Source organism: Condylura cristata, unplaced genomic scaffold (genome assembly GCF_000260355.1).
Source record: "Condylura cristata isolate star-nosed mole 26May11 unplaced genomic scaffold, ConCri1.0 scaffold00017, whole genome shotgun sequence".
Lineage (NCBI taxonomy): Eukaryota > Metazoa > Chordata > Mammalia > Eulipotyphla > Talpidae > Condylura > Condylura cristata.
The window spans coordinates 22,250,969-22,262,733 of NW_004567118.1; positions in this window are offsets into that span (position 1 = coordinate 22,250,969).

Genomic DNA, 11,765 nt, shown 5'->3' on the forward strand with positions numbered 1-11,765 from the left:
TCTCATAGTAAGGAGCAAACTCATTATCAGAATCACAGTAGGATGAAGTAGAAAACTCAGTACAATAGGTGAGTCTTTAAACACGCTATGCCAATGTTACATAATGCTTAAAGCACCTTCTTGATTACAAAGAAGAAAAAGATGTTTCCTTTCTACTTGTTAAAAACATGACAACATGCCGAAGGCAGGATCACTTATACTTAGCTACATGTCACCAAGTGGGGGCTTGCATATAATTTCCATTCACCAAGAAACGGGATCTTCAAGCAGCCAATCAGCAGTCACCTTATTAGCCCCAGTTAGGAGCCACTAGGCCCCTGCTCTCCCCAGAAGACGGGAACTTTCCCATAACCAACCTGCCTTTTCACCTTTTTCTTGCTCCCTCCTGGCCTTCATTTTGTATGGCACCTGAGAATTTCGTTCTGTATACTCGATGGATACTGCCCAAATCACTGAACAAAGTCAATAAAGTAAATCTCACACATTTAAAGTAAATTTTTAAAATTTGCTCAGTTAAATTTTGTTTTTGAATATTCTTTTACATTCTTGGCTGGATCTCCTGTAACAAAAGACAGATTAACAAGAGAAAAGCAGACACATTTATTTAGTATAAGTTTTATGTGCCATAAGAGCCTCCATAGGTGGCTGAAGAAGTGGTTATATCTGAGTGTTTATATACTATTCTAGGTTTGATGAAGCATGGGAAGTGATCAAACCAGAGGAGTATGAGGGGATGGCAATAAACTGAGGGAAACTAAGCAAGGTCTGTTTGTTCAGAGTCTGGTTGTCTCTCTACCCCTGGAGATAAGAGTCTGGTTGTCTCTCTACCCCTGGATGTAGGGGGGTGCCTGTTAGGAGAGGCCTGTTTCAGGAGGTCAGAACATTCCCTTAAACCTACCATTTTTCAGATTTCTTTAGCTTAAAATATTCAGTTGGCCTAGGCACCATATTTTGGGGATGCATGTCCTGAACCAATCAATTTACAATGCACAAACATTCTCCTTTGGCAACATTAAATTTCAAACCATGTGTTGCCTTGATCGCTTGCACTTTCACATGACTAACTATTTGGGTTTTATTTTGTAGTTGCTTACAGAGTCTTACCCAATTTAGGTGTAAAGAGTAGCATAATGCTGGGTCTGATCTTATGAGGCCCAAAACATTTCTCCTGAGCTCACCAACCACATTACTCAAACTTACAAGATAATTTAGACCCTTCAGCATATTGTTCTAGCATCCTCCATATTATAGCCCAGGTGTAACACATAAAAATCCATGCCATTATCTAGAGTCAAAGCTTGTGATGACACACCTTGGAAGGACACAGATTCAACTTCCATGTTTAATGTCCGTCGTTCCTGTTGTTTTATGTCTTTGAGGACAAACCCACCTACTGGGCCCTTATCACATCAGTCCGTGTCAGTAGTTATATTGTGATAGCTACAGGCTAGACATGTTGAATAAGTTAATTAACTCAAGTTGATTAAACCAAATGAAGTTGTTTAATCACCAAATCTTCTGAGATCATTGCGGTAAATTTTCTTCTAGCATAAAATGATTTCCAGTGGCCCAATGGTCCATACTTCCCCCCATTTGCATTGCATTTTATTCTGTTTTTGTAAATGTCCCAAAACACTAGGTTTATCAAGTATTAATATTTTAAAAAAGCATTAGCTAGATCTTGCCTGTAATTCCAAGGATTTTATCTAATAGATCTTTGCATGATTCCAACAGGCCCCTTAATAAACAGATTTCATAATGAAAGGACCCAGGGGTATCATCCCAGTTATGAAACCACTAGCTTCAGACTTTTCATGTCAAATATTGGGTTTGAATATTGACAAAGACTTTTCTTGAGTAAACTCCACTCAGGCTTTCTGGAACCCTCTTCTCAAGTAGACCTGACTTTTGGACTTCACTGCTCATCTCTGCATTGTATGATATTAGCAAGAATCCTGCTAATTCAGTTTAGCCAAACCCCCATTCTTCATATCTGATCTTCCTAGGTTGCAGGGGGTTTCTCACCTCCCAGGTGATGCCTGGTGCCCTCGGCCTGCCTTTAGTAAGACTTCTGATAGATGCTGAGGCCTGCGGTTCCCTTTCCCATCTACTCTGAGGAACAGTCTGCCCACCGACACCAGCTGCTGTTTTCCCCATTCCCTGTTGTATTAGGAGTCGAGCCTCCAATGGTTCTGTTAAGGGGAAGGATGTCCTAAAGGAACTCTGCAGATCTTAAGGACTCCACTCCCTACCCCAGGTTTCTGGATCCTACACACTACTCCAGGGATTGAAAACTACAACTCCCAGCAGTACCAAGGAGAGAATTGCAGGACCCCAGGGTGGAGCTAGCAGGAATGAATTCTGGGACATTTTTGGGGGGGATAAATAGGGCGCAATTGCAGCTCGCTGGGGCTCTCTCTCACGCTCGCTCTGGCTCTGGCTCTGGCTCTCTTGCTTGGGAAGCAGCTCTCCTGACCGTGTACCGCGTGACTTGGTGTGTTCAATCAGCCTAGCCATAAGGTATTCCATTTACTTTGCATCCCGCTCTCTTTCCCTGGGTTGTTTCCCATTCCTTTCCCCTTTTGTAAATAAACCATTATTGACCCTTTTGTGGGTACCTGCAGTTGTGAGCGCGGGTGAGTCCCCACAGACAGGCGGCCCAGTCCACTCTGGGCTACCCTGTAACAGTTCCTGTACTGACCATCACTTCCCTGAATAAAATCTGCCTTAGGTTGTTTAACAAGGGTCAAGAATAATTGTTTCTTAAACATTTCCTGAGGCATGTTAGTTATTTTACTTTAGTAGTAGTATTGAGCATCATTTTAACTTGACTTTGCCAACAAAGTCAGACTGTGGGACTTTAAGTCCAGCCCATGTCTACCCTACAAAATAGAGCTAATAAAAAAGATGCAATTGTGGAGACCACTACAGGAGTACAGAAAAACATGGTGTTAATAATACCATGCTTGTTTTTTTAAAGTAAATTATGAGTCTTAGAGTAATTGAGATAACCACTGCTGTGTACAGGACAGCAGGGCTATCTATAATAATAATAATTTCACTCTAGAAAAGTTCCATTTAGTTGAGGTCAATATCAGCGACTCTAGAAAACTGAAGTTTCCAGTCCTTGTGGGAACCTCAGGCCATTCCTGCAGACCATTCCAAAGGCTTTACATCATAAACCAGAGTCCAAATGGATTTCCTCCTGTGATAACTAGATCCAAACCTGGAAAACATTGCTTCCAGTGTGACAGCCATCTTTCCTCCAGAATACACATTATGTGCATGAAATCTCCTGGCAAATAGAAGGGGTAGGTGTCCTCCAGTGGGTCCTTCTAGGTTCTTATGACTGTTGCAGAGTTTCTAGAGAAAGAGAAAGACCCTCTGAAGCATTGAAAATGATCTGAGTGAATCCAGGTCATCTGGGCACAGAACATGGCCTTGGACTCCAATTCACAGAACTGCCAAGCATGAAGTTCAAATGCAGCCACACATTGCTTGCTGTGGGAGTTGATCTCATTTTTAACATGGCTCATGGTAAAGCTCAGGCCATTTTAACTTGGTAGACAGATGAGGTTTTGCAGAGTTGGATTCTTTTACTTCACTTTGTCTGAGGACTGAGGGTAACTGGGTGTGTAACAGCATCGTGTGCCTAATTCCTGAGTGACAGTGAACTTCAGGCCATCTGGATATCCAGCAAAGCATAACAAGACAAAATCTCTTACCTCCCACAGGCTTGACTCCATGGAACCCAACTACTACCAGGCCCCTGGCCCAGCTGGTCAAGAAGAACCTTCTGTGCTTGGCAGTGACATCTATAGAATTCTGCTGACAAGCAGCATCCCCTCACACATTTCGGAAAATGGCATCTGGTTGGTAGGCCTGGTAAAAATCTTTAAAATGCCTCTCTGATGATTGACTCAGATGATTTTGTTAATGACATGCTGCTAATTAAGCAGATGGGAAGAGTGGTACAGAATTATTTTGTTAACTGGTGATTCTCAGAGTCCAGTCACATTTCAAACCCCCTTTTAAATCCATTTATCCATTTCCTTTCATGAAGCATATTTCTGAAAGGAACTGAAATGACCTGTATTAAGGTGGGACTTCTTACTTCAGGGTCTGCCATGTTTTAACAGTCTGGCAGCAAAATCATCTCTTGTAGAGATCATTCGTTCTCTGTGAATGCTACAATGCAATGCTGATAGATGAGCCGGAAAGGCTCCAGCTCTTAATTTCTGTGAGATATTTTAGTCTATATCAAAGTAAAAATCCCCTTCTTTTCCAAATTTGCCGTATTGCGTGACAGACCCTTAATAGATACTACTATCAGGCTACAAATTTGCTTTCAGTCCTGAACTGAGAATCATGGCCCTTGCAACAACTAGCCGGTAACTTGGTTTGTGCTGATTTAATTCCAGGCAAAACTGAAGCTTCTCTGATTTCACAGGCAGCTACCACACTGTAGGAAGTCTTCCCTTGGCTATTTTTACCTGATCCATGACCCAGCAGGGGACATGATCAAATCTGAATTTTGAACAGCAATGTCAGATAAATTAGATAGGGCCTGCCATCTTCCTCTGCTATTACTGAGCCATCACCATCGTCTGTTTGAACAGGTCTGGGAAGGGAGCCCAGGGTTCGGAGATCACCACTGCCAAGCACAAAACGGGTGTTGGACAATAACTAGTGTGTGAAGCCATCTGATGCACACCTACAGTGCTGTGTCTTCTGCTCTGAAAGAAGTTGTCACAGAGTGTGGAACATGCAAATGACCCAAAGACTTGTGGGTGTGGCAGCTACAGCCATAGCTGGAAGCATCCAGAAGAACTGGGGACTGAGCTATTAGTCCAGAATCTCATGCCAACTTTTGAGTTAAATTCTGCCAGCAGTGCATTTATTTTCATGGCAAATCAAGTGGAAAGGTTTTTTGAAATTTGGAATCCTCACAACTTGGGGAGAGAACATAGCCAATGTCAGTTGTTCAAAAGCCCCTTCAGATTCCAAGGGTTCAGTCTGAGGGGCTAGGGCATTATCAATCGATTATTCAATTGTCAAGCATTTTTATTTTGCTCTGCAAAAGCTGGAATCCACTGTGGAAAATATCCTACTAGTCTAAGTTGCTTTTTTGTTGTAAGCCATTTCATCTACAAAGTTGGCTAGCTCCTAGATTCTAACACTTTGTGGTTTTCCACAACAAATGTCCTAGCTTTTGACCTCAGTTTGGCAATATTGTCATTTGTCTAGTGAGGCCTTGTGTCCTTGCCAGGTGAGGAACTGTAGCAAAGCCAAAAGTACCAGTTTTACATGTGGCTTCATTTCTGACACTACCAGCAAATCATCTACATATCGAGTAATTCTAGATCCCTCCTGTGGGGCATCTCCCAAAGGGCTAGTAACATAATAGGAATCCCAAAACTGTTGAGGATTGCTTTGCTGAAAACACTGGACTTCTTAGGGAAAAACAAATGAGAATTTGGACCCATGAGTGAAAGGGACAGAAAACAAGAAAAAGAAAACAGCAGAACACAGGTCAACTACGCAGGAAAACTTTGCAGAAGAGACTCAGAAGCCTGTCTGTGTGGGAAGTCCAGAGAAAAAAGGAACACTTGAAACAAATTATGTTGTAGTTGGGTGGGTCTTTTAATGATGTTAATCTGGTCAACATGGTTCACAGTGTTGCCCAATCTTCTAGATCCATGTTAATTTGGTGTGAACTTGGTTAAGAATTGCTGAAATACTGAGAGCTCTAACTGTAACTGAAATTTGTCTGTTTCTCCTTGTAGTTCCACCAGTTTCTGCTCCATGTATTTTGAAGCCTTGCTGTCTAGGTCTTCATACACAGCATTATGCAATGTTTCTCTGTAACCCTGCAAGCAGTCCTTTTGAAGTCCACTTTGTCTGATATTAATAGCTACTCCTGGTGTGTTTCATTGAGTGGTGGTATGGTATAACTTTTGTCATTCTTTTACTTTTAACTATCTGTGTCTTTGTATTTAAAGTAGGTTTCTTATAGACAGCATTTTTGGGTCTTGCTTTTTTATCCTTTTTGACATTATCTGCCTTGTGTTCACAGCATTTGGACTATTTACATTTAAAGTCATTAGTAATTGAATAGGCTTTTCTGTGATTTTCTTTTTGTTTTCTGTGCTTACAGTTCATTGAATTTCATGGATTTGTTAATTCGGTAAAATTTGGAATATTTTGGGATAGCACTCTTCACATTTTTTCTGCTGTCCCTTCTGAGATTTCAAGGACAAGTATATTGATTTTTTGATACTGTCCACAGCCTTTGATGTTCTCATTTCCTCTGCTTATTTCCTCTCATTTCTCTGCTTATTTTTTTGTAAGATACTTGTTGTAATCCCATCTAGTCTTTTTTTTAATAATATAATAGTTTATTTTTACATCATTTTGTACATTTTTTTTCATCTCAATTGTAATCCCTGTGGTTTCCCATCACAAAGTCACCCATGTGCCATCACCATAGTCCCGTGTACTTCCCTCCCCCCACCTGTTCCATCTAGTCTTTCTTTTAAAAATTATCTTCTTGTAGATGTGGTATAGAAACAGTGGAATACTATTCAGCAATCAAAAAGAAACTCATGTCATTTGTGGCAACATGGATGGAACTGGAAGGGACTGTGCTACGTGAAAAAAGCCAGGGGGAGAAAGATGAATGCCTGGTAGTTTTCACTTACATGTGGAATATATAGAAACAAAACAAAGGATTGGACAAACATAAACTTTTAAACCAGCCCTTGAAAACTGACCATGGAACTGAGACCTCTGGAGGGGGAGGAGAAGGGCAGGGAACCAGGTGGGAAGTACACAATGGACCTTGGTGGAGGATTAGGGGTGCTTTGGTGGTGGGTGCCCAAAGATGTGAGTCACTGGTACTAAAATGAAACTTTTAAAAAATACATATCTTTTGGGCCCTCCCTGGTGGCACAGCGGGTTAAAGCACAGAACTAAGAAGCTGAAGCCACTTCAGCATGAGTTTGATCCTCACCCCAGAGGTGACCCACATGGCATGGCAGACCTCTCCTGACCCGCCCGCTGCTCCCCTCAGCAGTGTACTTCGTTGATCTGCCTGTTCTGTTCCCCACTCTGTCTCTGGTGAATCCTCTCACTGCCCCTGAGCCTCTGGCCTGTACCCCAGTTCTATATGCATAAATAAACAAATCTTTTAAAAAATACATATCCTCTCTTGTCCTCTGAGTTCTTGAACCCACAGAGCATATTTGTGATAGCTGTTTCTCTGTTTTTGTCTATTCATTTCATCCTTCTCTGTCACATACAGATTTGATTCCACTAATATATACTTTTTCCTGATTACAGGTAGTATTTTCCTTCTTGTTTTCATACCTATTGGTTTTTTAAATTTTGAAGAGTGGTAAAATATATACAACACAAAATTTTCTATTTTAGCCACTTAGAGGTATATAATTCAATAGCATTCATTTCATTTACCCTATTCATCATGATCCATCACCAATAGCTAGTGCTAAACTTTTTTTTTTTTCATTTCTATAACTTAAACATGAATTCCTTACTTCCCTTTCCGTCTCAGCCCCTGGAACACACTTCTGCTTTCTGTCTCTATGAATGTGATGCTCTAGGTACATCATCTGAGTGGAATTATATTCTTGTCATTTTTGTCTGATTTATCTCACTTAGCAAAATGTCCTGAAGTTTCATCCATGTTTGGGCACATGCCAGAATTCACCTCCTTTTAAAGTTATGCCCACTGGGGCCTGCTTAGTGGCACAAGGAGTTAAAGCAAAGCACTCTGAAGCTATCCAGAGCCACCGCAGCACAAGATTGACCCCAGCCATGGAGCTGACCCACATGGCACAGCCAAGCTCTCCTGTCTCACCCACTGCTCCCCTCAGCAGTGCATTTCAGTAGATTTGCCTGTTCTGCTCCCCATTCTGTCTCTGGTGAATCTGCTCACCCCCTGTACCTCTGGCCTGTCCCCTAGTTCTTGTGTACATAAATAAATAAATCTTAAAAAAAATAAAGTTATGCTTATTGATCTTTAGCTGGCAGCCAAACATTGTGAATGGTACATTGTTGGGTCCAAGATGTTAAATTCCTTTAAAAGAGCGTGGGCTTTCTGTTAAGAACAGCTTGAAAGGATCAGATTGAACCCGAGTTGTGTTTCAGAACAAAGTGCAACAGTCCTTCAAGCAAAATATCATGTAGCCCCATGTGTTACAAGTTCTTTCCATGCTAGATCTCTGCCCAGCTCCAAGTCAGTGCCAACAATTTTTCAGTCTACAAGTTCTGAATCAGATAGCTTGGTGAAAAACCTCTGGGGCACAGAGCAAAAAGTCAATTTGAAATGCTGTGTTGATATAAGTGAAGCCTCAGGGTGCCATAAATCTGGAAACACATATCCAGTTGGCTCATTCTTGTTGTAACAAAAGGTATTTATACAACCAATATAACCTAGACTCCAGTAGGATATTACTTTACATGTGGAATGCATCCTTGTCTACCATAATTAACCTACCAGTGTATTCTGAGTAATTTTTTTTTAAAGATTTATTTATTTGTGCATACAGAACTGGGGTACAAGCCAGAGGCTCAGGGGCAGTGAGAGGATTCAACAGAGACAGAGTGGGGAACAGAACAGGCAGATCAACGAAGTACACTGCTGAGGGGAGCAGTGGGCGGGTCAGGAGAGGTCCGCCACACCATGTGGTCACCTCCGAGGCAGGCAGGGATTGAACTCATGCAGAAGTGGCTTTAGATTCTCAGTTCTGTGCTCTACCCCGCTGCGCCACCAGGAAGGGCCTCTGAGTAATTTTTAAAGATATCTGTATATTTAAAATGACCACCCCTCCAGTCAATCATATATCTTATAAAGGAAACCAGGAAGTCTCTAAAACAAAATAAATGTAAGTTCTTTTAAAAAAATTCCCAGAAAAGATAATTGGTACCCTTTCATGAATATTCCACAAAATATAATTCCCACAGAGGGAATATAATGACTACAGAGGGTGTTTCTAACTTGCCTCCAACCTTCACAAAAGGCTAAGCAATGGTACTTCTGTTCTGAAGGCCAACAAACTGACATAAAGGCATTAACTAAAATGGTCACGGGGGAAATCTTATCATCTTTGACTTGCTTCATCAAGGAGGTGTTAATGCTCCAGCAAATACTTCCTGTTACACCTACATAAGCACTACAGGGAAAGTAGAACAGTATGTGATGCGACTAAGCTGGAAGGAACAGGACCTGAGTCTCTGAAGCAGATGCAACTAGATTCTGGGACCTGTTGGCTTCAAGACCTAGTGCATGTATTAATAGTATTTTGTGTTAATTGCCTATTTTATATGTTTTAACCAGAGTTCAAAATTCTATTGCATTTGTCACACTGGGTGGGTTCAACAACTCATCCTACAATAGAAAAATAAAATTTTTTTTTAACCATGTAGCAACTACAGAGTATGTGTAACATACACACTTCTGATATTAACCAATAAAATCTGGACACTGTGAACTAATGTCCTACCACCTGATGGCACCTGTCTTTACCAAAGAGGAAGTGAGCGAGAAAAAAGCAGCCCCTGACACCTGAAACTGGTCTGACGTTTGTAGCTATGTCTCTACATGGTCACAGGGTGAACTGAGGCTCACAGTCAAGCCAGTCTAAGCCTTGTTGTCCTCCCATCGGCCATAAAAGTTCTCACAATCACCCTCAGAGCTTACTCAAAATGATAAAATGAATTAAGAGCGTAAATGAGGGCCCTCCCCGGTGGTGCAGCGGGTTAAAGCACAGCACTGAGAATCTAAAGCCACTTCCACATGAGTTCGATCCCCACCTGCAGAGGAGGTGACCCACATGGCATGGCAGACCTCTCCTGGCCCGCCTACTACTCCCCTCAGCAGTGTACTTCCTTGATCTGCCTGTTCTGCTCCCCACTCTGTCTCTGGTGAATCCTCTCACCACCCCTGCACCTATGGCCTGTACCCCAGTTCTGTATTCATAAATAAATAAATCTTTAAAAAAAAAAAAGAGCGCAAATGAAAACTAGTTCAAAATGTAATGGTTTCATGGTTTTATCTACGAATAGACATAACTAAAGTCTCTGTAACCTCCACAAAGTACCCAAAGCACCCAACCATACAACTCTCCTCCACTTTCTAACAGTACTCAATCTATAGCAAATCTCAGGCTCCCATCCAACAAATCACCTACTCAAGCCCTGTCAATAGTTCCTTGAAGTTTTGCTCATTTTTCTTCATTCTTTTGTTCTCTTTCTTCTACAGCTAGCATGATTTCTTTCACTATATCTTCAAGATCACTAATTTTTCCTTCTACTAGTTCAGATATATTGTTGAAGCCCTCCATGGAATCTTTAATTTCAATTATTGTTTGGTTCTTTTTTTTTTGTTTTTAAAGATTTATTTATTTATTCATACAGAACTGGGGTACAGGCCAGAGATGCGGAGGGTGAGAGGCTTCACCAGAGACAGAGTGGAGAGCAGAACAGGTAGATCGACGAAGTACACTGCTGAGGGGAGCAGCGGGCGGGTCAGGAGAGGTCTGCCACACCATGTGGATCTCCTCCGGGGCAGGCGGGAATCGAACTCATGCGGAAGTAGTTTTTGATTCTTAGTACAGTGCTTTAACCCACTGCGCCACCAGGGAGGGCCTGTTTGGTTCTTTTAAAATAATTTTTGTTTTTTCAAAAATCGAGAGTTACTATTTGATGCAACATTATCATCACGTCTTCCTTTACTTCTGTTATCATGGTTTTCTTTAGTTCTGTGTTTAAAATGACCACTGTGAAGTCTTTTTCTGTGAAATTCAGTATCTTGTCAATCCCATAGGCAGTTTTCTCTTGCCTGCTTTTTCCTGGTGTGTGGTGACATTTTGTTTCTTTGAGTCATTATATTTTCATTGGAAACCCCCAGGCCTCAGGACTTGTTATATGCTTGTTTGTTTTTTGGTTATTGGATGGAATTATTTTACTCAAATTCATATGTCCCCCACCCCAAGATGCACAGAGTATTAAGTCTCTTCTGCTGCTCTTCAGAAAGACTCAGCTTTGGGTGTGTCTGTAGTTACCTGGAGCTGAGGCTGGTATTGGCAGGACTCTTGAACCTCTTTTTCCCTGACCACACCCACTGTTAAATTCACTAATTGTTGGTTGATAGCTCCACTTCCTAGAGCATACACTGTTTTACAAAGTAACTTAATCAAATCTTGGCTCTATTGAAGGAATAGTTTCTGATAGCAGTGTTTGATAATAACTTTGACCTTAAGAGGGTTCTTCTGACTTGTAGTATTCCTCCTCTCTTCTTTCTTCTGCTAACTAACCAGTCTACAGTTTAGCTTGTATCTTCATTACAAACTAAATTTACAGTTTAGCTTGTGAATTCATTCCATGAATTCCCTTCCAGTTGTCCCACTGTTCTGAGAGTATGCTGGAACTTTTCCATGAAGTCAGTTCATTTGGGAAGAGAATCGTTTTTATGATTTGTTTTAGGATGTGCTCCTCTCTTCCTTCAAAATCTCTGATCCAGGGATTTGGACAATAGAAAATTTCTGTTAGTGACACTCTCACTCAAGGGCCTGGGTGTGGGCAGGAGCCTGAGGTTCTCTTAGTGACGCTTTCCTGACGTGGAATCACTGAAAGAGTTAGTAAGAAGAGGGGACTGTTTGGAAACTGAATCAATGGAAGTTCTCAGCATCTTAGATACCATTTCTTAAAACTGACACACAGTGGATGATATGTTAGAGGAAAAT